Source organism: Clarias gariepinus, chromosome 5 (genome assembly GCF_024256425.1).
Source record: "Clarias gariepinus isolate MV-2021 ecotype Netherlands chromosome 5, CGAR_prim_01v2, whole genome shotgun sequence".
Classification (NCBI taxonomy): Eukaryota; Metazoa; Chordata; class Actinopteri; order Siluriformes; family Clariidae; genus Clarias; species Clarias gariepinus.
Genome location: NC_071104.1, coordinates 5,139,897 through 5,167,500, shown reverse-complemented (window position 1 = coordinate 5,167,500; position 27,604 = coordinate 5,139,897). Strand labels below are relative to the sequence as shown.

Genomic DNA, 27,604 nt, shown 5'->3' with positions numbered 1-27,604 from the left:
AAATACCATGACTGGCAGTTTTGGCGTGCTCTGTGAAGCATGGTATGGCACTGTGGGACTTCATTCATGGTCCTATCATGCTGCATGCCAATGGAGACAATCTTAGCTTGATAGTCAAGTTCCTGTGCCGGAGCATCTCAGATACGAGTTTGTGGCAGTATGCGAGAGTGGAAGGTTCTACGGCTGTGGTGCTGTGGCTTAGTTGGTTAAAGTGCCTGTCTAGTAAACAGGAGATCCTGGGTTCGAATCCCAGCAGTGCCTCTCACTGTGCACTTCTGTTGCTATGCAGGTCAGACTGGTTTCTATGGAAAAAAAGAAATCTTTGCTTTATGTCGGACCCTTAACAGCTCATGGGTTAAAGTCACACAATGCCCAAGCTTTCTGATTAGCCAAGTTTACAGTCTTGTGCATCCTTAGGTCATTAGCTATATTGCAAATTATACATGGCCCAATTGCCCAACATTGCACTACACACTGCACTTCAATTTATATAAATATATGTATATATAAAAATACATTACTGAAAGCTCCCTTGTGCCCATTTTCTAGGAAAGCATACAGTGATAAGTTGCTGAAAGCTACTACTATCCGATGTGGATGTCTTTGTCTGATCCAGAGTAGACGATCCATTTGATCAGAGAAGATTGTTGAAAAAGTGTGTGTGCAAAACTGTAGAAAATGTGAAGAACGGTGTCGGCTGCAAAAGAATAACGACCGAGTTGGCTGTATTTCTCAGTCGGTAGCACACTAGTCTTTTAATCTCAGGGTCTGTGGCTTCAGTCCCTGTTTGTAAATGAAATAGACTTGAAAATGAGTCATGTGGTCTCCTTGTCCAGAAGGCCAACCTTGGTCGATAATGCTGATCTTTTTAAAGGAATTCACATCCCATGGGCATAAAAGACATTCATTCATCCAAGATAAGACTTTAGAAGCAGGGCTGTTCAGAAGAGTGATCCTGGTAACAACTTTCACTGTATGTGAAGGTCAGAATCCTCTTGTTAGGGAAGAGAATGTTGAAAACATGGCAGTTAAACAGAAATCTTAACAGTTCGATTGATCTCACAAGTGCTTGGTTTCTTCAAATGTGGCAAACAATGGACGAGCACTTTAACAGTGCCAACCTTAAACGCGAAGCGCCAAACTTTCATCAGCATATCACCTGTCCCACCAGGGGCAAAAGGACACTGTACCACTGCTAAACTACAGTCAAGGACGGCTACAGGGCACAATCCCGTCCACCGTTTGGTAAATCTGACCATGCCGCTATCTTCCTCATGCCAAAATACAAACAAAGGCAGAAACAGGAAGTGCGGGTTCAGAGGGAGGTCGCGCGCTGGACGGACCAATCAGTGGCCGCGTTACAGGATGCACTTGATGACGCAGACTGGGACATGTCTTCAACCATCTATGGGCCATGCTGCAAAATACAGACAGAAAGATGAAATGAACCTATGAATCATGAACAATGACAACTTTTCATACCCAATCGTCAAAAAGAAGCTGATTCCTTGACTTCAGCAATCAAACATGTGCTGGGACATCTCAAAAGAATTTTTCAGCATCCGTAAAAAGGAAGTTCAGCTCAGAACCTGTAGCCTTCATTTTGGCACCCTGCTCCGAGCTTTGCCTCAACAACACAACCATGTCTACATCGTCCAAAAAATCGAAGAAGCAAGCGCTTGATGAAGAAAAGTCCAAACTTCTTTGCTTGCAAGCAAAGCTATGCTGTGAGAGGTCAAGGTTGTTGATTCAGATCCATACACGATTTCCTAAACGCAACAAAGAGAAGGGGCTCTTGTCAGAAGTGGGATTTGAACCCACGCCTCCAGGGGAGACTGCGACCTGAACGCAGCGCCTTAGACCGCTCGGCCATCCAGACACGGCAGGCTCTAGAAAAGTCACGTCTTGCACGGACTACAGGTCGCTGGCCACGCACTCATATAACCGATCGGATGTCTACGGGCAGCTTGTCATTGGAAGACAATTCAACGTTGGGAAGGGGTGACAGGATTTCTCCAACAAAGCAGCAGCTATTGAGGATAAAAAGGGGCCAGGATGTCACTATTATGTCTTCGAGTAAGCACCAACTATTATGGGCATGAGGAAATTTGTTACAAATCACAGCCACAACACAATGAGTTGCAACATGTCTTTCTTGTGCAAAAAGACAGACGTAATCGGCAGGATTCGAACCTGCGCGGGGAGACCCCAATGGATTTCTAGTCCATCGCCTTAACCACTCGGCCACGACTACACCACGTGCGCGAACTTAGCGTGGGCCTGTGTTTGAATAAACTTTTGCCACGTCTCATTTCATGACTTGACCTCCTCCCCAAAGCAAGCCTTGGATCTTTCCAATACACGCAAATGTATCGGTTGGCTTAAGTTCAGGATTTTTAGGCTTCAGACAGGAACCATGTTCACGTTTTACCTTAGCCAAACAGCAAAGCAGTTTAGAGAGCAGCCTCTGCAACCATCTATGGGCAATGCTGCAAAATACTGTGAGAAAGATGAAATAAACCTATAAATCATAAACAAGACAACTTTTCATACTCCATCGTCAACCAGAAGCTGATTCCTTGACTTCTGCATTCAAACATGCGGTGGAAGATCTCAAAAGAATTTTTCAGTATCTGTGAAAATGAAGTTCAGCTCAGAACTTGTAGCCTTCATTTTGGCACCCAGCTCAGTGCTTTGCCTCAACAACACAACCATGTGCAGAGACGTCTAGTAAACAGGAGATCCCAGGAGAGGATCGTGTGGTAACATGATGTCTCGGATTTGTAGGACCTTACACCACCTAACGTTCAATCTATGGGTGATAAGAAGATACCTTATTTAATATGTTATCTAGCGCTTACTCTAGTGTGTATATGATGAGGTCTCCATGCTACAGTGCTATCCAAGCAGTGTCTACTGCAACAATCATCTGTTGGTGCGAAAGCTATCCCTTTCTTGCCTTTCTTACAGCCAGAGTTGAATAACTTTGCAAGTCAGACAGGGTTCTGTGGCAAATTCCATGGTGAAATCAAGGCATTCTCTCGACGCTGTTGACAGCTTGTGGGATCAGCACTTGCCATAGTTGTTTGCATTTGGTGGAATTTGATTAGTAGCAACAGAAAAGCATCTGCCTAATGAACTCGAGCATCCATGAGTCTTGGAGAGCCTGAAAAAAAACAACACCCTGGTTGGTTCTGTGGCGCAATGGATAGCGCATTGGACTTCTAGACTCAGCTGTGGAGCTATTCAAAGGTTGTGGGTTCGAGTCCCACCAGAGTCACTAACTTGTTACCTTCTTTTCATCCACACCCCATGTCTAAAATGAAATCTTTGGTCAGGAATCCCTGTTCAAGATGCACTTTTCTATGTGCCATATTTGATTGAATGACTTGTCAGCTGAATTTAAGAAATATCATTGTTTTCCACATGTTTCTGCCCATTTGTCCCGAATCAAGGCCTCAGCTCAACTCCAGCTTCAACAAAAGGTTACGACATTGATTCACGCAATCCTTATGGGACAAAGAGCCAAAGTCCACAACAGCAATCTGATGAAGGCTTGCTTGCTTTTAGATGTGCATGGCATGTGGATTTTAATTCCTCTCCCCTGACTGTTGTGATATGTTTGTTAGGGCTATGGCTGGAGATCAGCCATAACCTTGTTTGCTGTGGCTTGCACCTGTCTTGTAAACAGGAGATCCCGGGTTCAAATCCCAGCAGTGCTTGTTGTGAGTTTCATCTCTTGGTGCACCAGACAAGGTCTGGGTCCAACTGCATGAGGAACTCAAGGCTTAAGTGCTTGTGGGCTCAGGTTGTGGCAGGGTATCTTGCTTTCAGCCAGGATTTCTGCTCAGTTTTCATGTGTTTTCCACAGGTAGACACCTGTCCATGGAGCTCAAGCAAGGTAGCTCTATTCCTCCCACAGAAGTGAACGAACACTTGTAACACTTGGATTTAATTAAACCACTAGTTACTTTGCTACGGGGTCGAGAATCAAAACACGGGTTTTTAAACAACACTTCCGGTATTGCGCAATCAAGACAGGACAAGTAAAGACGCGACACAATAACTATATATAAACCAAACCAAAGTGTATTAAACCAAACAAACAAACAAACAAACAAACAAGGTGCACCAAAACCAATATATACAAAATATATACAAATAGAAACAATGTGTATGGTGTATGCGGGTGTGTGAGTGCGTGTATGATTGTCCAGAGTTAATGATATTGCAGTGTGTGAAATGATGCACGGGAGAGATTGGCTCGGCCTCACCGGTATAGATGACAAATCCGGGAGCTCGAGCAACGGAACGAGAGGTGAATTGTGAGTGTCTATGAGGAATAATCCAACCGGGGAAAAGTACTCCTTTAGAATCATCAACCAAACTCTCTCTCAAAATAAACAGCGCGCTGGGTAAATCTCTCCGTCTTGAGCCACTTGCCGGTTCCGGCTTTATACCGGCACACGTGACCCGACGCCGCTTCCGGGTTCCCTCGCGCTGCGATCGCGCATGCTCGCGAGAGCTTACCGAGTGACCAACACAGTCAATGGGGACAAATAAAACCAGATCGGCCAAATTTACAAGCACAGGTGAGCCGCATTAGCTCCTTAATTCATTTCCCTGTTTGTTTAAAATGCCCTTTTATGTGGCTGCGCTACATAGACCCCCCCCCAAGCCTCCGGCGTCTGAGGAGAACGTCCGTAAAAGCGCTTTAGATTAACCACGTTCACTGTATCAGTTTTTTGTGGATTGCCCCAAGACACTGTGTAGTTAATTGGTCCCTTTTTGTTTTTTATTTCTGCTGGTCCCTCCCACTTGGGCGCTAGCTTGGCAGAAAATCTTTTCGCTGCGGAGGAGAGTGGGTGAGTTTTTATCCAAACTAGATCTCCCGGTTTAAAGTGCGCATCTTTTCTCCGGGCATTGTAGTATCTAGCTTGTTTGGACTGTTGTTGTTTTACTCTTTGTCTCACCTCCTCCATGATAAGTTGTTGTCTGTCCAGTAGTGAGTAGGCGGTGTGATCAGGTGTTGGAGGGTGATTCATGAGCCTTTCGAGTGGCCCTTTTAGTTGCCGACCCAGTGTGAGTTCTGCAGGTGTCTTTCCCGTAGTTTCCTGTTGGGCTGTATTGATGGCGAATCTGAGCTCTGGTAACCATTGGTCCCAGTTTTGGTGATGGTCCCCGACGTATGAAGCGATCATTGTCTTCAGAGTTCGGTTAACTCGTTCCGTCAGGTTCGTTTGTGGGTGGTAGCTTGTAGTTAGCTTTTGGACGCTCCCCCAGGTTTGGCAGAGGTGTGCCAAGAGCTGAGACGTAAACTGTGGTCCTCGATCGGAAACTAGATATTTGGGGACTCCCCATCTAGTAAAGATCTCCTCTCTTAGAACCTTCACCAGTTTTGGCGTCTTTACATCCCTGAGGGGAAACATCTCCACCCATTTGGTGAAATAATCTACCACCACCAGCAGATATTCATTTTGCCTTTTACTTCGGGGAAAAGGACCCATGATGTCCAATCCCACGGTGTGTCCTGGCTCTGGAACCTCCGTGCTCTGTAGTAGCCCACTAGGTCTAGTGTTTTCTGTTTTATACTGTTGACACACGCTGCAAGTTCTCACATAGTGCCAGACGTCTTTCCGCACCGTAGGCCACCATGCCACATCTAGTAACCTCAGCAGGGTTTTTAGTTGCCCCAGGTGTCCTCCCAAGGGATTGTCATGATAGTAGTGTAAAAAGTTTTTTTACTAATGACTGGGGGACAACTAGTTGAAATTTTTCTCCGTGTCTTACCGGTACCCGGCGATATAACGCCCCTTGGTGATGTTCGAACGAGACCCTCTGCTCCCTTGTGCTTCGTGGCTGGTCATTAGAGAGCAGCTTCGTGATGGTGGGGTCCTCATGTTGGGCTTGAGTTATTTCGCACAGGTCGTTTGGTAAGTCGGATGAACATTTAGAGGTTGTGATGGCGAGACATGGAGCGGTGCCTACTTCTAACGGCGGGGGCGCCCGGGATAGCGCATCTGGTCCCAGATTTAAGCAGCCTTTTCTATGATGTACTGTAAAAACGAACTGTTGTAGGCGTAACGTCCATCGGGTGAGACGAGAGCTGGTTTTCGGGCAGTTGAAGGCCCATGACAGGGCGGCATGGTCGGTAAAGACCTCGAAAGCACGACCTTCTAGATAGTGCCTCCATTTTTCTACAGCCCAGACCACGGCCAAACACTCCTTTTCTGATGTGGAGTAATTCTGCTCAGCTCCTCTCAACATTCGTGAGGCGTAAGCTACTGCTCGTTCTCCTTCTGCTGCAGTTTGGGTGAGGATGGCTCCCAGGCCCACTTCGCTGGCGTCGGTGTGCAATTGGAATGGCAGATTTAGGTTCGGTTGTATTAGTACTGGTGGGTTTTGAAGTGCGTGTTTGATGACATCCATGCTGTTCTGGCATTCTTCGGTCCACTCCCATTTTACTCCCTTCCTTTTTAAATTATTTAATGGAGCTGTTATGTCTGCAAAGTGGGGAATGAACTTGTGATACCAGCCGGCGAGACCCAGAAAACGTTGAAGAGATTTTAAGTCTTGAGGAGGAGGATATTCTGCCACCGCCTTTGTTTTCTCCGGGTCTAACTGCACACCTTCTTCAGAGATGACATGACCGAGGAACTTCAGCCGCCTTTTGAAGAAATGACACTTCTTCATGTTGAGGGAGAGATTGGCTTGGGTGAGTCTGGAAAATACTGCGTTGAGATGCATCCTATGTTGTTCTAGTGATTGTGAGTAGATAATGATGTCATCTATATAGACGAAGCAATACTTTCCTCTTAGATCCGCCAAGACTTTCTCCATCAGTCGTTGGAACGTTGCAGCTGCGTTTCTGAGTCCGTAGGGCATGGACCGGAATTGAAACAGACCTTTGGTAGTGATGAAGGCGGTCTTCTCACAGCTGTCTCTCTCCATCTCCACCTGCCAGTAACCGGATTGCAGATCCAATGTTGAGAACCAGGAGGCGCCATCCAATGATTCAATGATGTCGTGTATTAAAGGCATTGGATATGCATCAGGTTTGGTTTTGCTGTTCAATTTTCTAAAATCTACACAGAAACGGTAAGTCCCATCGGGTTTAGGTACTAAAACAACAGGTGACGACCATGATGAACATGAAGGTTCGATGATGTTGTCCTTCAGCATCTGGTCGACTTGATCTTCTATAATTTTTTTCTTTAAGGGTGATACTCTGTATGCTCTGGATCTAAATGGGGAGTCGTCAGATAAGGTGATTTTGTGTCTCTCCAATGCTGTTTTGCCCAAGATGTTGGAGGTGGTGCGGGGCCAAGCGGCCATTAGTTTCAGCAGCTCCTCTTCATTGTCGGTGTCCCATGATGTCACACTTTTTAAGTTTTCCTCCGCACATAGGAGATCATCAGGAGTCACCGGTAAGGCTAAATACAGGTTAGCTGTAGCCGGGCGATGAGTGTGTCTCCTTTGAGCTGACTTAGATGGCGCAGAGTGGGGTTGGGTTGTTATGAAGGGATGATATGTGACTCCCTCCTCTGTTTTCAGCCCATACTCCCCGCGTGTGACGTCCAAGGTCGCTCCTGTGGCTTTTAAGAAGTCCAGCCCCACGATCAGAGGGAAAGCCAGGTGAGAGTTGCTCATGACGTAAGTGTCTAGCTCACAGTCGATCGTGTGCCAGTTGTAACGCAGCCTTCTCTGGGTTTGCGCCTGGTGTGTTTTCCCATCAGCCATCACAAACTTCTGAGGAGAAGGAACATCACACCTGACTTCCTGTTCGCAGAGCTGCCTCCATAGATGTTCCCTCATCAACGTGTAGGAGCTTCCTGTATCGACCACAGCATTCACCTTCCTTCCTTGCACTGTTACTGGAACCAGGAGAAGCGAAGGAGTTGCCAGAGGTTGAGCAATGGAGAGTCCCGCTGCGTGCTTTGAAAGAACTCGCTCACCTGCCTTCTTATGACTCTTTTCCTTGTTGTGCTGGGAGTCCACCTTCTGCCAATAGTCTTTGGAGCTCTTGCAGTCTTTTTCCACCCTAGAACCTATCTTCACAAGCTGTTCCACGGTGTTCACTGTTCCTCTCAGACATCCTGCCACTCTTGGGTTGATGTTATTCAGGATTCGCCCCACTAGTTCTTCCTCTGAGATATCAGGCTTCCACTTCATAAAGAGGGCGCGGTAGTCATAGGCGAAGTCTCTAAGGCGTTGACTGGGCTGCTGTACCAGAGACCTTAAGTTTTCTTCCACTTCCGTAAAGTAGTCATCCGGTAAGAAAGCCGCCATAAATGCCTGTTTAAAAGACTTCCAGTCCTTCACCTTGCCTTTCTCTGCCTTCCACCAGCTCAGAGCAGGTCCTCGTAGCACCGTGCTGAGGGTTCCTAACAGTTCTGGGCTGGGCAGTGGTCTGATCTCTAGATAGTTTTCACACTGTTCAATGAAGTTAAGAACATCCGCTGTCTCTGAAGCGTCGCCAAAGGCTGGAAACTCCAGGCGGATGGGTGGTCGGCCATAAAAGGAAGAAGAAGAGGGTGAAACTGAGGAGGTAAGCTGAGCAGAAGCGTGTGGTTGAACACAAGGAGGAATGTCGTATGTTTCATGCCTGCTTATGTGCTGTACCTTTGCTGTAGATGCTGTGATCACCGGGCTGGGAGAATGTAGAACAGGAGATTGGGGAGATGCAGGGGTGTAGGCCTTTAACCTTTGGATGGTGGGCGTACTTGTGAGCCGTAGTTTTTTCATCTGGTTTTCCCAGATTACGTCACGTCGCAGAAAACAGTCAGTGACAGCTCTTTCCAGTTTCTCCAGGGCCTCTTGGCAGTAGCGCTCCAGCCCTTCTAAGCTAGCGTCCACTGCGTCCCGAAAACTGGTTTCCCTGTTCAAACTGCTGTTTACGGATTGTCTAAAATCCTGCTCCAACGTGTTCACTTTGTCAGTAAGCGCCCCCATATCCTCCTTGCATTGATTCAGTTCAGTTTGCAACGTATGCACAACATTAATATCAGACACAACATCATCATCATCATCATGTCTGTCAGATATATATAGTGAACTAATCAATGAGGTTATTTCCACTGTAGGGTTACGGCGTGTAACAAATGCATCATCTACATCCTCCAGCACATTATTAGCTACAGCAAGGTCGGCCTGCACGGCACCATTAGCATTAGCATTAGCAATGTTAGCATCCATTTTGTTCTGCCAAGACGCACAAAACCGGAAAATACCCGAAAATACCGATTCCCCGTACGTACGGGCCACCACTATGTAACACTTGGATTTAATTAAACCACTAGTTACTTTACTACGGGGTCGAGAATCAAAACACGGGTTTTTAAACAACACTTCCGGTATTGCGCAATCAAGACAGGACAAGTAAAGACGCGACACAATAACTATATATAAACCAAACCAAAGTGTATTAAACCAAACAAACAAACAAACAAACAAACAAGGTGCACCAAAACCAATATATACAAAATATATACAAATAGAAACAATGTGTATGGTGTATGCGGGTGTGTGAGTGCGTGTATGATTGTCCAGAGTTAATGATATTGCAGTGTGTGAAATGATGCACGGGAGAGATTGGCTCGGCCTCACCGGTATAGATGACAAATCCGGGAGCTCGAGCAACGGAACGAGAGGTGAATTGTGAGTGTCTATGAGGAATAATCCAACCGGGGAAAAGTACTCCTTTAGAATCATCAACCAAACTCTCTCTCAAAATAAACAGCGCGCTGGGTAAATCTCTCCGTCTTGAGCCACTTGCCGGTTCCGGCTTTATACCGGCACACGTGACCCGACGCCGCTTCCGGGTTCCCTCGCGCTGCGATCGCGCATGCTCGCGAGAGCTTACCGAGTGACCAACACAGTCAATGGGGACAAATAAAACCAGATCGGGCAAATTTACAAGCACAGGTGAGCCGCATTAGCTCCTTAATTCATTTCCCTGTTTGTTTAAAATGCCCTTTTATGTGGCTGCGCTACACACTGGCATTTTGATTTGCAAGAATTGAATCATTTTCTGAGTAGCCGTGGAACATTTGCCTGATGTTTGCTTCCACACAAGTGTGACTTTTTATATGTGGGACGTTTCACTCTACCGACTTACATTTGGTCACATTTATATGAAGACAATGGCTGTCAATAAGCTAGTATATATGGATATATATATATACATATTTTTTTGCTGTAAACTGTATGCCAGTTGCAAATATATAACATACCTTGTGTTTGAAGTTTGTTCATTTTTGCAAGCCTGAAATCTACTGCAACAGGCATGATCTTTGGCTGCAATGAACTTGGAACAACCTGAGTTGAAATACCATGACTGGCAGTTTTGGCGTGCTCTGTGAAGCATGGTATGGCACTGTGGGACTTCATTCATGGTCCTATCATGCTGCATGCCAATGGAGACAATCTTAGCTTGATAGTCAAGTTCCTGTGCCGGAGCATCTCAGATACGAGTTTGTGGCAGTATGCAAGAGTGGAAGGTTCTATGGCTGTGGCGCTGTGGCTTAGTTGGTTAAAGTGCCTGTCTAGTAAACAGGAGATCCTGGGTTCGAATCCCAGCAGTGCCTCTCACTGTGCACTTCTGTTGCTATGCAGGTCAGACTGGTTTCTGTGGAAAAAAAGAAATCTTTGCTTTATGTCGGACCCTTAACAGCTCATGGGTTAAAGTCACACAATGCCCAAGCTTTCTGATTAGCCAAGTTTACAGTCTTGTGCATCCTTAGGTCATTAGCTATATTGCAAATTATACATGGCCCAATTGCCCAACATTGCACTACACACTGCACTTCAATTTATATAAATATATGTATACATAAAAATACATTACTGAAAGCTCCCTTGTGCCCATTTTCTAGGAAAGCATACAGTGATAAGTTGCTGAAAGCTACTACTATCCGATGTGGATGTCTTTGTCTGATCCAGAGTAGACGATCCATTTGATCAGAGAAGATTGTTGAAAAAGTGTGTGTGCAAAACTGTAGAAAATGTGAGGAACGGTGTCGGCTGCAAAAGAATAACGACCGAGTTGGCTGTATTTCTCAGTCGGTAGCGCACTAGTCTTTTAATCTCAGGGTCTGTGGCTTCAGTCCCTGTTTGTAAATGAAATAGACTTGAAAATGAGTCATGTGGTCTCCTTGTCCAGAAGGCCAACCTTGGTCGATAATGCTGATCTTTTTAAAGGAATTCACATCCCATGGGCATAAAAGACATTCATTCATCCAAGATAAGACTTTAGAAGCAGGGCTGTTCAGAAGAGTGATCCTGGTAACAACTTTCACTGTATGTGAAGGTCAGAATCCTCTTGTTAGGGAAGAGAATGTTGAAAACATGGCAGTTAAACAGAAATCTTAACAGTTCGATTGATCTCACAAGTGCTTGGTTTCTTCAAATGTGGCAAACAATGGACGAGCATTGGGAAAGGATGGGTAAAACTGCTTTTTGTGAGGGATGGCACAAGTTCCAGAGCCTGGATAGCTCAGTCGGTAGAGCATCAGACTTTTAATCTGAGGGTCCAGGGTTCAAGTCCCTGTTCAGGCGTTACCTTCTATTGGTGCTTAGGAAAAAAGAGCATTTGGCACAAGTTGTTCGAAACGATTAAGAGGGCTAGCTTGGATTAAGGAATTCTCAAGGGCAGAAAATTGGAAATTGCAGACTACTTGCCAAGGATTTCCACAATTTCCAACTTTTTTCCAACAGCAGGAGCGTTGTTCCTCTCGCACGCTCCTGCACTCCAAACGTGGAACTACTGTCCATCATGTGTCCTCCTTTTTATTTACCTCGGAAATTTACATCTGTAATAATCAGCACCGTTTATATCCTGCCTTAAGTGGACACGGAGGCTGCCTTATGCGAGCTGCATGAGGCACTCACACAGCACCAGACACAACACCGTGAAGCTGCGCTTATTGTGGCGGTGGACTTTAACAGTGCCAACCTTAAACGCGAAGCGCCAAACTTTCATCAGCATATCACCTGTCCCACCAGGGGCAAAAGGACACTGTACCACTGCTAAACTACAGTCAAGGACGGCTACAGGGCACAATCTCGTCCACCGTTTGGTAAATCTGACCATGCCGCTATCTTCCTCATGCCAAAATACAAACAAAGGCAGAAACAGGAAGTGCGGGTTCAGAGGAAGGTCGCGCGCTGGACGGACCAATCAGTGGCCGCGTTACAGGATGCACTTGATGACGCAGACTGGGACATGTCTTCAACCATCTATGGGCCATGCTGCAAAATACAGACAGAAAGATGAAATGAACCTATGAATCATGAACAATGACAACTTTTCATACCCAATCGTCAAAAAGAAGCTGATTCCTTGACTTCTGCATTCAAACATGCGGTGGAAGATCTCAAAAGAATTTTTCAGTATCTGTGAAAATGAAGTTCAGCTCAGAACTTGTAGCCTTCATTTTGGCACCCAGCTCAGTGCTTTGCCTCAACAACACAACCATGTGCAGAGACGTCTAGTAAACAGGAGATCCCAGGAGAGGATCGTGTGGTAACATGATGTCTCGGATTTGTAGGACCTTACACCACCTAACGTTCAATCTATGGGTGATAAGAAGATACCTTATTTAATATGTTATCTAGCGCTTACTCTAGTGTGTATATGATGAGGTCTCCATGCTACAGTGCTATCCAAGCAGTGTCTACTGCAACAATCATCTGTTGGTGCGAAAGCTATCCCTTTCTTGCCTTTCTTACAGCCAGAGTTGAATAACTTTGCAAGTCAGACAGGGTTCTGTGGCAAATTCCATGGTGAAATCAAGGCATTCTCTCGACGCTGTTGACAGCTTGTGGGATCAGCACTTGCCATAGTTGTTTGCATTTGGTGGAATTTGATTAGTAGCAACAGAAAAGCATCTGCCTAATGAACTCGAGCATCCATGAGTCTTGGAGAGCCTGAAAAAAAACAACACCCTGGTTGGTTCTGTGGCGCAATGGATAGCGCATTGGACTTCTAGACTCAGCTGTGGAGCTATTCAAAGGTTGTGGGTTCGAGTCCCACCAGAGTCACTAACTTGTTACCTTCTTTTCATCCACACCCCATGTCTAAAATGAAATCTTTGGTCAGGAATCCCTGTTCAAGATGCACTTTTCTATGTGCCATATTTGATTGAATGACTTGTCAGCTGAATTTAAGAAATATCATTGTTTTCCACATGTTTCTGCCCATTTGTCCCGAATCAAGGCCTCAGCTCAACTCCAGCTTCAACAAAAGGTTACGACATTGATTCACGCAATCCTTATGGGACAAAGAGCCAAAGTCCACAACAGCAATCTGATGAAGGCTTGCTTGCTTTTAGATGTGCATGGCATGTGGATTTTAATTCCTCTCCCCTGACTGTTGTGATATGTTTGTTAGGGCTATGGCTGGAGATCAGCCATAACCTTGTTTGCTGTGGCTTGCACCTGTCTTGTAAACAGGAGATCCCGGGGAGTTAAATCCCAGCAGTGCTTGTTGTGAGTTTCATCTCTTGGTGCACCAGACAAGGTCTGGGTCCAACTGCATGAGGAACTCAAGGCTTAAGTGCTTGTGGGCTCAGGTTGTGGCAGGGTATCTTGCTTTCAGCCAGGATTTCTGCTCAGTTTTCATGTGTTTTCCACAGGTAGACACCTGTCCATGGAGCTCAAGCAAGGTAGCTCTATTCCTCCCACAGAAGTGAACGAACACTGGCATTTTGATTTGCAAGAATTGAATCATTTTCTGAGTAGCCGTGGAACATTTGCCTGATGTTTGCTTCCACACAAGTGTGACTTTTTATATGTGGGACGTTTCACTCTACCGACTTACATTTGGTCACATTTATATGAAGACAATGGCTGTCAATAAGCTAGTATATATGGATATATATATATACATATTTTTTTGCTGTAAACTGTATGCCAGTTGCAAATATATAACATACCTTGTGTTTGAAGTTTGTTCATTTTTGCAAGCCTGAAATCTACTGCAACAGGCATGATCTTTGGCTGCAATGAACTTGGAACAACCTGAGTTGAAATACCATGACTGGCAGTTTTGGCGTGCTCTGTGAAGCATGGTATGGCACTGTGGGACTTCATTCATGGTCCTATCATGCTGCATGCCAATGGAGACAATCTTAGCTTGATAGTCAAGTTCCTGTGCCGGAGCATCTCAGATACGAGTTTGTGGCAGTATGCAAGAGTGGAAGGTTCTATGGCTGTGGCGCTGTGGCTTAGTTGGTTAAAGTGCCTGTCTAGTAAACAGGAGATCCTGGGTTCGAATCCCAGCAGTGCCTCTCACTGTGCACTTCTGTTGCTATGCAGGTCAGACTGGTTTCTGTGGAAAAAAAGAAATCTTTGCTTTATGTCGGACCCTTAACAGCTCATGGGTTAAAGTCACACAATGCCCAAGCTTTCTGATTAGCCAAGTTTACAGTCTTGTGCATCCTTAGGTCATTAGCTATATTGCAAATTATACATGGCCCAATTGCCCAACATTGCACTACACACTGCACTTCAATTTATATAAATATATGTATACATAAAAATACATTACTGAAAGCTCCCTTGTGCCCATTTTCTAGGAAAGCATACAGTGATAAGTTGCTGAAAGCTACTACTATCCGATGTGGATGTCTTTGTCTGATCCAGAGTAGACGATCCATTTGATCAGAGAAGAATGTTGAAAAAGTGTGTGTGCAAAACTGTAGAAAATGTGAAGAACGGTGTCGGCTGCAAAAGAATAACGACCGAGTTGGCTGTATTTCTCAGTCGGTAGCGCACTAGTCTTTTAATCTCAGGGTCTGTGGCTTCAGTCCCTGGTCGTAAATGAAATAGACTTGAAAATGAGTCATGTGGTCTCCTTGTCCAGAAAGCCAACCTTGGTCGATACTGCTGATCTTTTTAAAGGAATTCACATCCCATGGGCATAAAAGACATTCATTCATCCAAGATAAGACTTCAGAAGCAGGGCTGTTCAGAAGAGTGATCCTGGTAACAACTTTCACTGTATGTGAAGGTCAGAATCCTCTTGTTAGGGAAGAGAATGTTGAAAACATGGCAGTTAAACAGAAATCTTAACAGTTCGATTGATCTCACAAGTGCTTGGTTTCTTCAAATGTGGCAAACAATGGACGAGCATTGGGAAAGGATGGGTAAAACTGCTTTTTGTGAGGGATGGCACAACTTCCAGAGCCTGGATAGCTCAGTCGGGAGAGCATCAGACTTTTAATCTGAGGGTCCAGGGTTCAAGTCCCTGTTCAGGCGTTACCTTCTATTGGTGCTTAGGAAAAAAGAGCATTTGGCACAAGTTGTTCGAAGCGATTAAGAGGGCTAGCTTGGATTAAGGAATTCTCAAGGGCAGAAAATTGGAAATTGCAGACTACTTGCCAAGGATTTCCACAATTTCCAACTTACTCTTAGGAGATTGTCTTATGCTCAGAAAGGCGCAAGATGGCGCCAGTGAGGTCGGCTGCCGTCACGATGTCCAGTCACTGGAGAACAAACTCGATGACCTCAGGGCCAGGATAAAGTTCCAGAGAGACATTCGGGACTGCAATCTCCTCTGCTTTACCGAGAAATGGCTGAACCCTTAGGGAAGTCAAGGGGAAGCGGCGTGTGTTTAATGGTCAATAGCAGCTGGTGCAACAGAAGGAGCGTTGTTCCTCTCGCACGCTCCTGCACTCCAAACGTGGAACTACTGTCCATCATGTGTCCTCCTTTTTATTTACCTCGGAAATTTACATCGGTAATAATCAGCACCGTTTATATCCTGCCTTAAGTGGACACGGAGGCTGCCTTATGCGAGCTGCATGAGGCACTCACAGCACCAGACACAACACCGTGACGCTGCGCTTATTGTGGCGGTGGACTTTAACAGTGCCAACCTTAAACGCGAAGCACCAAACTTTCATCAGCATATCACCTGTCCCACCAGGGGCAAAAGGACACTGTACCACTGCTAAACTACAGTCAAGGACGGCTACAGGGCACAATCTCGTCCACCGTTTGGTAAATCTGACCATGCCGCTATCTTCCTCATGCCAAAATACAAACAAAGGCAGAAACAGGAAGTGCGGGTTCAGAGGGAGGACCAATGCGCTGGACGGACCAATCAGTGGCCGCGTTACAGGATGCACTTGATGACGCAGACTGGGACATGTCTTCAACCATCTATGGGCCATGCTGCAAAATACAGACAGAAAGTGAAATGAACCTATGAATCATGAACAATGACAACTTTTCATACCCAATCGTCAAAGAGAAGCTGATTCCTTGACTTCAGCAATCAAACATGTGCTGGGACATCTCAAAAGAATTTTTCAGCATCCATAAAAAGGAAGTTCAGCTCAGAACCTGTAGCCTTCAATTTGGCACCCTGCTCCGAGCTTTGCCTCAACAACACAACCATGTCTACATCGTCCAAAAAATCGAAGAAGCAAGCGCTTGATGAAGAAAAGTCCAAACTTCTTTGCTTGCAAGCAAAGCTATGCTGTGAGAGGTCAAGGTTGTTGATTCAGATCCATACACGATTTCCTAAACGCAACAAAGAGAAGGGGCTCTTGTCAGAAGTGGGATTTGAACCCACGCCTCCAGGGGAGACTGCGACCTGAACGCAGCGCCTTAGACCGCTCGGCCATCCTGACACGGCAGGCTCTAGAAAAGTCACGTCTTGCACGGATTACAGGTCGCTGGCCACGCACTCATATAACCGATCGGATGTCTACGGGCAGCTTGTCATTGGAAGACAATTCAACGTTGGGAAGGGGTGACAGGATTTCTCCAACAAAGCAGCAGCTATTGAGGATAAAAAGGGGCCAGGATGTCACTATTATGTCTTCGAGAAAGCACCAACTATTAAGGGCATGAGGAAATTTGTTACAAATCACAGCCACAACACAATGAGTTGCAACATGTCTTTCTTGTGCAAAATAACAGACGTAATCGGCAGGATTCGAACCTGCGCGGGGAGACCCCAATGGATTTCTAGTCCATCGCCTTAACCACTCGGCCACGACTACACCAAGTGTGCGAACTTAGCGTGGGCCTGTGGTTAAATAAACTTTTGCCACGTCTCATTTCATGACTTGACCTCCTCCCCAAAGCAAGCCTTGGATCTTTCCAATACACGCAAATGTATCGGTTGGCTTAAGTTCAGGATTTTTAGGCTTCAGACAGGAACCATGTTCACGTTTTACCTTAGCCAAACAGCAAAGCAGTTTAGAGAGCAGCCTCTGCAACCATCTATGGGCAATGCTGCAAAATACTGTGAGAAAGATGAAATAAACCTATAAATCATAAACAAGACAACTTTTCATACTCCATCGTCAACCAGAAGCTGATTCCTTGACTTCTGCATTCAAACATGCGGTGGAACATCTCAAAAGAATTTTTCAGTATCTGTGAAAATGAAGTTCAGCTTAGAACTTGTAGCCTTCATTTTGGCACCCAGCTCAGTGCTTTGCCTCAACAACACAACCATGTGCAGAGACGTCTAGTAAACAGGAGATCCCAGGAGAGGATCGTGTGGTAACATGATGTCTCGGATTTGTAGGACCTTACACCACCTAACGTTCAATCTATGGGTGATAAGAAGATACCTTATTTAATATGTTATCTAGCGCTTACTCTAGTGTGTATATGATGAGGTCTCCATGCTACAGTGCTATCCAAGCAGTGTCTACTGCAACAATCATCTGTTGGTGCGAAAGCTATCCCTTTCTTGCCTTTCTTACAGCCAGAGTTGAATAACTTTGCAAGTCAGACAGGGTTCTGTGGCAAATTCCATGGTGAAATCAAGGCATTCTCTCGACGCTGTTGACAGCTTGTGGGATCAGCACCTGCCATAGTTGTTTGCATTTGGTGGAATTTGATTAGTAGCACCAGAAAAGCATCTGCCTAATGAACTCGAGCATCCATGAGTCTTGGAGAGCCTGAAAAAAAACAACACCCTGGTTGGTTCTGTGGCGCAATGGATAGCGCATTGGACTTCTAGACTCAGCTGTGGAGCTATTCAAAGGTTGTGGGTTCGAGTCCCACCAGAGTCACTAACTTGTTACCTTCTTTTCATCCACACCCCATGTCTAAAATGAAATCTTTGGTCAGGAATCCCTGTTCAAGATGCACTTTCCTATGTGCCATATTTGATTGAATGACTTGTCAGCTGAATTTAAGAAATATCATTGTTTTCCACATGTTTCTGCCCATTTGTCCCGAATCAAGGCCTCAGCTCAACTCCAGCTTCAACAAAAGGTTACGACATTGATTCACGCAATCCTTATGGGACAAAGAGCCAAAGTCCACAACAGCAATCTGATGAAGGCTTGTTTGCTTTTAGATGTGCATGGCATGTGGATTTTAATTCCTCTCCCCTGACTGTTGTGATATGCTTGTTAGGACTATGGCTGAAGATCAGCCATAACCTTGTTTGCTGTGGCTTGCACCTGTCTTGTAAACAGGAGATCCCGGGTTCAAATCCCAGCAGTGCTTGTTGTGAGTTTCATCTCTTGGTGCACCAGACAAGGTCTGGGTCCAACTGCATGAGGAACTCAAGGCTTAAGTGCTTGTGGGCTCAGGTTGTGGCAGGGTATCTTGCTTTCAGCCAGGATTTCTGCTCAGTTTTCATGTGTTTTCCACAGGTAGACACCTGTCCATGGAGCTCAAGCAAGGTAGCTCTATTCCTCCCACAGAAGTGAACGAACACTGGCATTTTGATTTGCAAGAATTGAATCATTTTCTGAGTAGCCGTGGAACATTTGCCTGATGTTTGCTTCCACACAAGTGTGACTTTTTATATGTGGGACGTTTCACTCTACCGACTTACATTTGGTCACATTTATATGAAGACAATGGCTGTCAATAAGCTAGTATATATGGATATATATATATACATATATATATACATATTTTTTTGCTGTAAACTGTATGCCAGTTGCAAATATATAACATACCTTGTGTTTGAAGTTTGTTCATTTTTGCAAGCCTGAAATCTACTGCAACAGGCATGATCTTTGGCTGCAATGAACTTGGAACAACCTGAGTTGAAATACCATGACTGGCAGTTTTGGCGTGCTCTGTGAAGCATGGTATAGCACTGTGGGACTTCATTCATGGTCCTATCATGCTGCATGCCAATGGAGACAATCTTAGCTTGATAGTCAAGTTCCTGTGCCGGAGCATCTCAGATACGAGTTTGTGGCAGTATGCGAGAGTGGAAGGTTCTATGGTTGTGGCGCTGTGGCTTAGTTGGTTAAAGTGCCTGTCTAGTAAACAGGAGATCCTGGGTTCGAATCCCAGCAGTGCCTCTCATTGTGCACTTCTGTTGCTATTCAGGTCAGACTGGTTTCTGTGGAAAAAAAGAAATCTTTGCTTTATGTCGGACCCTTAACAGCTCATGGGTTAAAGTCACACAATGCCCAAGCTTTCTGATTAGCCAAGTTTACAGTCTTGTGCATCCTTAGGTCATTAGCTATATTGCAAATTATACATGGCCCAATTGACCAACATTGCACTACACACTGCACTTCAATTTATATAAATATATGTATACATAAAAATACATTACTGAAAGCTCCCTTGTGCCCATTTTCTAGGAAAGCATACAGTGATAAGTTGCTGAAAGCTACTACTATCCGATGTGGATGTCTTTGTCTGATCCAGAGTAGACGATCCATTTGATCAGAGAAGAATGTTGAAAAAGTGTGTGTGCAAAACTGTAGAAAATGTGAAGAACGGTGTCGGCTGCAAAAGAATAACGACCGAGTTGGCTGTATTTCTCAGTCGGTAGCGCACTAGTCTTTTAATCTCAGGGTCTGTGGCTTCAGTCCCTGTTTGTAAATGAAATAGACTTGAAAATGAGTCATGTGGTCTCCTTGTCCAGAAGGCCAACCTTGGTCGATAATGCTGATCTTTTTAAAGGAATTCACATCCCATGGGCATAAAAGACATTCATTCATCCAAGATAAGACTTTAGAAGCAGGGCTGTTCAGAAGAGTGATCCTGGTAACAACTTTCACTGTATGTGAAGGTCAGAATCCTCTTGTTAGGGAAGAGAATGTTGAAAACATGGCAGTTAAACAGAAATCTTAACAGTTCGATTGATCTCACAAGTGCTTGGTTTCTTCAAATGTGGCAAACAATGGACGAGCATTGGGAAAGGATGGGTAAAACTGCTTTTTGTGAGGGATGGCACAACTTCCAGAGCCTGGATAGCTCAGTCGGTAGAGCATCAGACTTTTAATCTGAGGGTCCAGGGTTCAAGTCCCTATTCAGGCGTTACTTTCTATTGGTGCTTAGGAAAAAAGAGCATTTGGCACAAGTTGTTCGAAGCGATTAAGAGGGCTAGCTTGGATTAAGGAATTCTCAAGGGCAGAAAATTGGAAATTGCAGACTACTTGCCAAGGATTTCCACAATTTCCAACTTACTCTTAGGAGATTGTCTTATGCTCAGGAAGGCGCAAGATGGCGCCAGTGAGGTCGGCTGCCGTCACGATGTCCAGTCACTGGAGAACAAACTCGATGACCTCAGGGCCAGGATAAAGTTCCAGAGAGACATTCGGGACTGCAATCTCCTCTGCTTTACCGAGACATGGCTGAACCCAGCGGTGCCGGACCACGTCATCCAGCCGGCCGAGTTCTTCTCTGTTCACCGCATGGACAGGACACAGGACTTAGGGAAGTCAAGGGGAGGCGGCGTGTGTTTAATGGTCAATAGCAGCTGGTGCAACAGCAGGAGCGTTGTTCCTCTCGCACGCTCCTGCACTCCAAACGTGGAACTACTGTCCATCATGTGTCCTCCTTTTTATTTACCTCGGAAATTTACATCGGTAATAATCAGCACCGTTTATATCCTGCCTTAAGTGGACACGGAGGCTGCCTTATGCGAGCTGCATGAGGCACTCACACAGCACCAGACACAACACCGTGACGCTGCGCTTATTGTGGCGGTGGACTTTAACAGTGCCAACCTTAAACGCGAAGCGCCAAACTTTTATCAGCATATCACCTGTCCCACCAGGGGCAAAAGGACACTGGACCACTGCTACACTACAGTCAAGGACGGCTACAGGGCACAATCTCGTCCACCGTTTGGTAAATCTGACCATGCCGCTATCTTCCTCATGCCAAAATACAAACAAAGGCAGAAACAGGAAGTGCGGGTTCAGAGGGAGGTCGCGCGCTGGACGGACCAATCAGTGGCCGCGTTACAGGATGCACTTGATGACGCAGACTGGGACATGTCTTCAACCATCTATGGGCCATGCTGCAAAATACAGACAGAAAGATGAAATGAACCTATGAATCATGAACAATGACAACTTTTCATACCCAATCGTCAAAGAGAAGCTGATTCCTTGATTTCAGCAATCAAACATGTGCTGGGACATCTCAAAAGAATTTTTCAGCATCCGTTAAAAGGAAGTTCAGCTCAGAACCTGTAGCCTTCATTTTGGCACCCTGCTCTGAGCTTTGCCTCAACAACACAACCATGTCTACATCGTCCAAAAAATCGAAGAAGCAAGCGCTTGATGAAGAAAAGTCCAAACTTCTTTGCTTGCAAGCAAAGCTATGCTGGGAGAGGTCGAGGTTGTTGATTCAGATCCATACACGATTTCCTAAACACAACAAAGAGAAGGGGCTCTTGTCAGAAGTGGGATTTGAATCCACGCCTCCAGGGGAGACTGCGACCTGAACGCAGCGCCTTAGACCGCTCGGCCATCCGGACACGGCAGGCTCTAGAAAAGTCACGTCTTGCACGGATTACAGGTCGCTGGCCACGCACTCATATAACCGATCGGATGTCTATGGGCAGCTTGTCATTGGAAGACAATTCAACGTTGGGAAGTGGTGACAGGATTTCTCCAACAAAGCAGCAGCTATTGAGGATAAAAAGGGGCCAGGATGTCACTATTATGTCTTCGAGAAAGCACCAACTATTAAGGGCATGAGGAAATTTGTTACAAATCACAGCCACAACACAATGAGTTGCAACATGTCTTTCTTGTGCAATATAACAGACGTAATCGGCAGGATTCGAACCTGCGCGGGGAGACCCCAATGGATTTCTAGTCCATCGCCTTAACCACTCGGCCACGACTACACCACGTGTGCGTGCTTGGCGTGGGCCCGTGGTTGAATAGACTTTTGCCACGTCTCATTTCATGACTTGACCTCCTCCCCAAAGCAAGCCTTGGATCTTTCCAATACACGCAAGTGTATCGGTTGGCTTAAGTTCAGGATTTTTAGGCTTCAGACAGGAACCATGTTCACGTTTTACCTTAGCAAAACAGCAAAGAAGTTTAGAGAGCAGCCTCTGCAACCATCTATGGGCAATGCGGCAAAATACAGTGAGAAAGATGAAATAAACCTATAAATCATAAACAAGACAACTTTTCATACTCCATCGTCAACCAGAAGCTGATTCCTTGACTTCTGCATTCAAACATGCGGTGGAACATCTCAAAAGAATTTTTCAGTATCTGTGAAAATAAAGTTCAGCTCAGAACTTGTAGCCTTCATTTTGGCACCCAGCTCAGTGCTTTGCCTCAACAACACAACCATGTGCAGAGACGTCTAGTAAACAGGAGATCCCAGGAGAGGATCGTGTGGTAACATGATGTCTCGGATTTGTAGGACCTTACACCACTAAACGTTCAATCTATGGGTGATAAGAAGATACCTTATTTAATATGACTCATTGTCTCTGTGTCTCATCACAGGCTTTTTCCCGAGCTCCGCCAGACTGACCAATTTTTCTACTTTTTCGTCCCCTTACGAAGAGTAAACATATAACAGATAAGTATTTCATACTACCTTATAATATATTCACTCGAAACGCGTGTTATATCGTTTTCGTATAAGTTTATTTTGCATAAGTTTTAATTGTTTTGCAGCACACCGCTTCTAGCCGGCTTTTCATTAGCATTGCTAGCCCGTTAGCCCGACTATTACAAGTTTGTTTACGCTCTTTCGCACCGGTTATTTCTATTTTTAGACACCATGTCGGTTGTGTCTCTGCCTCTGTGTGCAGGTGAGGAGACATTGGAGCTGCACTCGGTGGACTTGGAGATGGAGGCCATGGAGAAGCTGATCCGCGACCTACAGGTGAAGCTGGCCCGGCTACAGCAGCGGAAAGCCACGCTGGAATTGTCGCGGACCGACGCTCACCTGTCCCAGGTAAATTCTCGGCATGAGAATTCTCTGACAACCTCTACTCCGCGTGCTTCTCTGCCCAGGTCCAACGCACTGAGGACGCAGCCCGCCCAGGTTTCCTTCACCCCGGCGCCGGGATACCACGAGGCCTGGAAACTTCAGCAGCGGAAGACGCGCGCCAAGCCCCGGGCGAGGACCTCTCCTCCTCCGCCACCACCCGTCTTCGAGATCTCAACCCGAAACCGCTTCGCTCCTCTCCGTGAGACGGCACACGACGCGCTGGTCATCGGAGACTCCATTGTCCGGCACGTGCGTGCTACCACAGCTAAAGGTAAGGCGTACACGCGCTGTTTACCTGGTGCACGTGTTCTTGATGTTGCTGCACAGGTGCCTGCGGCCCTGAGGAAGAACATTCGAGCTGTGGTTCTCCATGCTGGCACCAACGACATCAGGCTGAGGCAGACGGAGATCCTAAAGAAGGACTTCAGGGGCCTGGTCGAGAAGGTCCGCAGCACATCACCCACGACAAAGATCGTCGTATCTGGACCACTTCCGACATTTCAGAGAGAAATCGAGAGGTTCAGTAGATTATTTGCCTTTAATGAATGGTTACAATCTTGGTGTCAACAACAGAGATTACCCTTTGTTGATAACTGGAATGTTTTCTGGGAGCGTCCTAGGCTCTACCGCACAGATGGCCTGCACCCTAGCAGAGCTGGAGCAGCGGTCCTCTCTGACAACATCTCCAGGACATTACGAACCATCTGACTTGCGGTAAGTCATATCTCAGATTCTTTAGATATCAGCCACAATACAACTCACCATACTAATAGACGCACACACATAGCTTGTACTATAGAAACTGTGTCTGTTCCCCGAATAGTGAGAAAAAAGAATAAATTCGTTAAATCCAGCCAAAACAATCTGGTAACCATTAAACCAGAAAAAGGCCAAATAAGTAATCGAAGTCTACCTCTAAAGTTTGGACTTCTCAACATTAGATCCCTTATGCCTAAAGCACTTATTGTTAATGAAATGGTATCAGATTATTGCCTTGACGCACTCTGCCTCACTGAAACCTGGCTTAAACCAAATGAATATATTGGTCTGAATGAGTCTACTCCGTCAGGATATTTTTATAAGCACGAGCCCCGTCTAATTGGTCGCGGTGGTGGTGTCGCCACTATCTACAAAGATGTACTCACTGTTACTCAGAAAATAAGGCCCAGGTTTAACTCATTTGAAGTGCTCGTCATCAATGTTGCACTTAATGAAATACATAATAAACCCGCGCTATATTTTACTCTGGCCACCGTGTACAGACCCCCAGGGCCATATGCCGATTTTCTAAAAGAATTTGGACATCTGCTATCAGACCTAATTGTTAACTCTGACAAAGTGTTGATAGTAGGTGACTTTAACATTCATGTAGATGATGCTAACGACACTTTAGCCCTCGCATTTATGGACTTACTAAATTCCTTTGGGGTTAAACAAAATATAAATAGATCAACTCACCGCTGTAATCATACACTAGATTTAATTATATCTCATGGTATAGATGTCACTAATATAGAGATTTTAACTCAAAGTGATGATATCACAGATCATCACCTCCTGATATATACTCTACCCGTAGAACAGATTAGCTGTGTCTCTCCATGTTATCGATTTGTTAGAAATATGAATCCGACTACTAAAGACAGATTCACAAGTAATCTACCGGATCTGTCCCAAATTCTTATTAGACCCCTAAATGCAGACGATCTAGACGAAGTGACCAGCAGCATGGGTACTATTTTTACCAGTACATTAGACACTGTTGCTCCCATCAGATTAAAAAAAGTCAGAGATAAAACACTTGCTCCTTGGTACAATAGTCATACTCGCGCCCTAAAGAGAGCAACCCGTAACCTTGAGCGAAAATGGAGAAAAACTAAATTAGAAGTTTTTCGAATTGCGTTTAAAGACAGTATGTGCAGCTATAGACGGCCTCTAAAAAACCGCTAGGACCGAGCATCTTAGCCAACTGATAGCAAGAAACCAAAACAATCCCAAGTTCTTATTTAGTACAGTAGCCTGCCTAACAAAACCTAAGATGCCTGCAGAGAGTACTCCACAACATTTTAGTAGTGAAGATTTTATGGACTTCTTTAATGAAAAAATCGATAGCATAAGGAAGAAAATAACAGAGGTTCAACCTCTAATAGCATCTCATGATCTAGTTCAGCCTAGAGCTTCACATTTAGATTTTCAGTGCTTTACAGGTATAGGACAGGAAGAGCTGTATAAACTTATCACCTCAGCTAAATCAACAACGTGCCTGTTAGACCCAATACCAACCAGATTTTTAAAAGAAGTGATGCTTACAGTTGGAGAGCCACTTCTAAACATTATTAATTCTTCATTATATCTAGGTCACGTCCCTAAACCTTTGAAGCTGGCAGTTATTAAGCCGCTTCTTAAAAAATCTAATTTGGACGCGATTTATAAATTATAGACCGATTTCAAACCTTCCGTTCATATCAAAAATATTAGAAAAAGTAGTATCAGCTCAAATATGCACATTCTTGCAGGAAAACAACATCCTAGAAGAATTTCAGTCAGGTTTCAGGCCCCATCATAGTACAGAAACTGCACTAGTTAAGATTGCAAACGACTTGTTTTTAGCTTCAGACGAAGGCTGCATCTCAATACTAGTCTTACTTGATCTAAGTGCTGCATTCGACACCATAGATCATAATATTCTCATAGACCGCCTACAAAATCATATAGGTATTCAGGGGCAGGCATTAAAATGGTTTAGATCATACCTGTCTGATCGATACCATTTTGTAGATCTAAATGGAGTACCGTCTGATGTAATGCCAGTGAAATATGGGGTCCCACAAGGGTCAGTTTTAGGACCTCTCCTGTTCTCAATTTACATGCTTCCCCTGGGAAACATCATTAGAAGGCATGGGATTAGTTTCCATTGTTATGCTGAAGATACCCAATTATACATCTCAACAAAACCAGATGAAATACCCAAGTTGTCTAGATTAACAGAGTGTGTCCAGGACATAAAAGATTGGATGACCAATAACTTTCTTTTACTAAATTCAGATAAGACAGAGATATTGCTCATCGGCCCAAAAACCAGCACACAACAGCTTTCACAATTCAGCCTGCGTTTAGAAGGATGTACTGTTACTACTAGCTCAACAGTAAAAGACCTGGGCGTGATATTAGACAGTAACTTGTCTTTTGAAAATCATATTTCCAATATCACAAAAACAGCCTTTTTCCATCTTAGAAATATTGCCAAACTTAGGAGTATCCTATCCGTATCTGATGCAGAAAAGCTAGTTCATGCATTCATGACCTCCAGACTGGACTATTGTAATGCATTACTAGGTGGTTGTCCTGCATCCTCAATAAACAAGCTACAGTTAGTCCAAAATGCAGCCGCCAGGGTTCTCACTAGATCCAGAAAATATGATCATATAACACCTATATTATCATCCCTGCACTGGCTACCTGTTCAATTTAGAATTAATTACAAAATAGTACTACTTACATACAAGGCTTTAAATGGTTTAGCTCCCTCATACCTAACCAGTCTTTTGATACGCTATAATCCACCACGTCCCTTAAGATCACAAAACTCCGGACTTCTGGTAATTCCCAGAATTTTAAAATCTACAAAAGGGGGCAGGGCATTTTCATATTTGGCTCCAAAGCTTTGGAATAGCCTTCCAGACACTGTTCGGGGAGCAGACACGGTTTCCCAATTCAAAAGTAGACTCAAGACGCATCTCTTTAATCTGGCATACGCGTAACTCATCCCATAACCTCATACTCCAGTACACCTATCCTGAATGGCAACTACGCTAATTCTCTCCATCTTTTCTGTATTTTTCTACCCATCCTGAGACATCTGGAGATTGTGCCAGCTTCAGTAGACAAAGGCCAACCCTGCAAGGTTTCTAAGGCATCTTGAGAAGGACCTGCTCCAGCTAGATTCTGCTTTATGATGGCTGGAGCTACATATCCTGCTCCTGTGCTTCCAGTGATCTGACCCCATCTGCCCTCTGCACCTACTGCTGAACTGAATCTACACAACTTATGATATATTGAACTTTCACCTGCACAACACACTTGATGTTATTTCTATCTGTTATCACCCAGATGAGGATGGGTTCCCTGTTGAGTCTGGTTCCTCTCAAGGTTTCTTCCTATTGCCATCTCAGGGAGTTTTTCCTTGCCACTGTCGCCGTCACCCTTGGCTTGCTCATCAGAGACATTTCATTCATCATTCATTCATTTAATTATTATCTAGACACATTTTTCTCACACATACACACTTCCAAATATTTTCTTTTCTTAAAAAAAAAAAAAAAAAAAAAAATCTTTAATTTTTTTTTTGTGAAGCTGCTTTGGGACAATGACCATTGTTAAAAGCGCTATATAAATAAAATTG

At 44.8% G+C, this 27,604-nt stretch overlaps 12 non-coding genes across 12 annotated transcripts; 6 read left to right on the top strand and 6 right to left on the bottom strand.

The window, feature by feature from the left end:
- Positions 1–1,796: 1,796 nt before the first annotated feature.
- On the bottom strand, positions 1,797–1,879 carry trnal-cag (transfer RNA leucine (anticodon CAG)). Its single transcript has one exon. It is a non-coding gene; the product is annotated as a tRNA-Leu (tRNA).
- Positions 1,880–2,172: 293 nt separating this feature from the next.
- On the bottom strand, positions 2,173–2,254 carry trnas-aga (transfer RNA serine (anticodon AGA)). The gene has a single exon. It is a non-coding gene; the product is annotated as a tRNA-Ser (tRNA).
- Positions 2,255–10,512: 8,258 nt separating this feature from the next.
- Positions 10,513–10,586, top strand: trnat-agu (transfer RNA threonine (anticodon AGU)). Its single transcript has one exon. It is a non-coding gene; the product is annotated as a tRNA-Thr (tRNA).
- An 897-nt stretch (positions 10,587–11,483) lies between these two features.
- Positions 11,484–11,556, top strand: trnak-uuu (transfer RNA lysine (anticodon UUU)). Its single transcript has one exon. It is a non-coding gene; the product is annotated as a tRNA-Lys (tRNA).
- A 2,658-nt stretch (positions 11,557–14,214) lies between these two features.
- trnat-agu (transfer RNA threonine (anticodon AGU)) lies at positions 14,215–14,288 on the top strand. The gene has a single exon. It is a non-coding gene; the product is annotated as a tRNA-Thr (tRNA).
- Positions 14,289–15,185: 897 nt separating this feature from the next.
- Positions 15,186–15,258, top strand: trnak-uuu (transfer RNA lysine (anticodon UUU)). The gene has a single exon. It is a non-coding gene; the product is annotated as a tRNA-Lys (tRNA).
- A 1,296-nt stretch (positions 15,259–16,554) lies between these two features.
- trnal-cag (transfer RNA leucine (anticodon CAG)) lies at positions 16,555–16,637 on the bottom strand. Its single transcript has one exon. It is a non-coding gene; the product is annotated as a tRNA-Leu (tRNA).
- Positions 16,638–16,930: 293 nt separating this feature from the next.
- On the bottom strand, positions 16,931–17,012 carry trnas-aga (transfer RNA serine (anticodon AGA)). The gene has a single exon. It is a non-coding gene; the product is annotated as a tRNA-Ser (tRNA).
- A 2,209-nt stretch (positions 17,013–19,221) lies between these two features.
- On the top strand, positions 19,222–19,295 carry trnat-agu (transfer RNA threonine (anticodon AGU)). The gene has a single exon. It is a non-coding gene; the product is annotated as a tRNA-Thr (tRNA).
- An 897-nt stretch (positions 19,296–20,192) lies between these two features.
- On the top strand, positions 20,193–20,265 carry trnak-uuu (transfer RNA lysine (anticodon UUU)). The gene has a single exon. It is a non-coding gene; the product is annotated as a tRNA-Lys (tRNA).
- A 1,367-nt stretch (positions 20,266–21,632) lies between these two features.
- trnal-cag (transfer RNA leucine (anticodon CAG)) lies at positions 21,633–21,715 on the bottom strand. Its single transcript has one exon. It is a non-coding gene; the product is annotated as a tRNA-Leu (tRNA).
- A 293-nt stretch (positions 21,716–22,008) lies between these two features.
- trnas-aga (transfer RNA serine (anticodon AGA)) lies at positions 22,009–22,090 on the bottom strand. Its single transcript has one exon. It is a non-coding gene; the product is annotated as a tRNA-Ser (tRNA).
- Between the last annotated feature and the right edge of the window lie 5,514 nt (positions 22,091–27,604).